Here is a 1,434-nt window from a genome sequence, read left to right as displayed (position 1 = left end):
GAGAAGCCTGCGCGCGCAACATCGCCTTCTTCTTCTACACACCGACGAGCGGCGAGTCAGTGTTGAAATGTATACTTTTTCCATAATGTGAGCACTGCTTCCCACTGGCAGTTGGGTCTCCTTATTATTCCTTCGTGGAATCAGTCCTATGCATCGCACCCGCTTTACTGTTCTCTTACGACCCGGAGGGGAAATGGCGGTGAAACTAATCCAACAGATAGCGTAACTTTTTTAAAAAGTGGTTTTGTTCTTATTATGCGTGCAGTAAGAATGGGACGTGAAAGTTTCAGCATAAGGCCATTTTAAGGAATGACTTTGTGTTAAATCATAAGCATGCAGTCTGTGAAAATCACTGTTTGGAGTCTGACATCATTTAGGGTTTCGAACATTAGAAGACCTGTTGGAAACCTCATGAGTACGAAACGTTTGTTTATAGAGTTTAATACTTCATATAAATTAACATTGTTTTGATTATAGAACGTATAACTTGCAGGTTAAATTCAAAATGACAAAGTTAAGAAAAGGATCACTTCCTGCAAAATTTCCGAACCGTTTAAAATATTTGTTCACTAATCAGAAAAAGCAAAAATCTCCTAAAAGAGAAATATTTCTAAAACCGCTGACCCGATAGCATCTGAACAAAGGAATTACGCCCTAATGTACCTAACGTACTAGATAATGTAGAAATTGATGATAATAAAATTATTTATAAATTTATCTGCTATATCATCAGAGATTGTACCTTACCGACAGTAGGTGAACCCTCCAAACCATGAAGACAAAAAATCTACACAATATCGATCATTTTTCCATAATTACTTTCTCATCATTTATGTAAAAACTAAAATGTCCGAAAAAGACGTGAAGAATTTCATCTAATTATTATTTAAATTAAATAAATTTTTTTACTATACTGTAATAATAATGATTGAAGATGGAATAGGATCTTTCTTTCAAGAAATAATTTTAATTTGTGAAATATTATTTTATATCTAGTCTTATTAAGACGTTAAGCATTTTCTGTTATTGAAGATTCTTAACCTTATCGGTATTGTGTAGATTTTCTGCCTTCATGGTTCGGAGGGTTGATCTACTATCGGTAAGGTACAATCTCTGATGATATAGCAGATCAATTTAAAAATAATTACTTGTACCAGTAACACCTAGCTAACAATTAACGTTATTTCCTTGAATTAAGAATTTTTATTCTGATCACTCTAATAGATTAATTGGAAAATCACCTGATCGGAAATCAGAAGTTTTGTGGTTCGATTCCCAATGGAGTGAAGATGGAATATGATCTTCTTTTCAAGAAATAATTTTAATTTGGATAATAAAATTATTAGGGGTTGAATTAATTTTATTTAATTAATTAATTTAAGTTAAATTTTGGAGGGAATACTTTGGTAAAAAGTTGATAGGTTTATTTAAGTT

The sequence above is a fragment of the Belonocnema kinseyi genome, chromosome 5, assembly GCF_010883055.1.
Source record: "Belonocnema kinseyi isolate 2016_QV_RU_SX_M_011 chromosome 5, B_treatae_v1, whole genome shotgun sequence".
NCBI lineage: Eukaryota > Metazoa > Arthropoda > Insecta > Hymenoptera > Cynipidae > Belonocnema > Belonocnema kinseyi.
The sequence above is the reverse complement of the archived record's forward strand: the minus strand, read 5'-3'. Positions refer to the sequence as shown.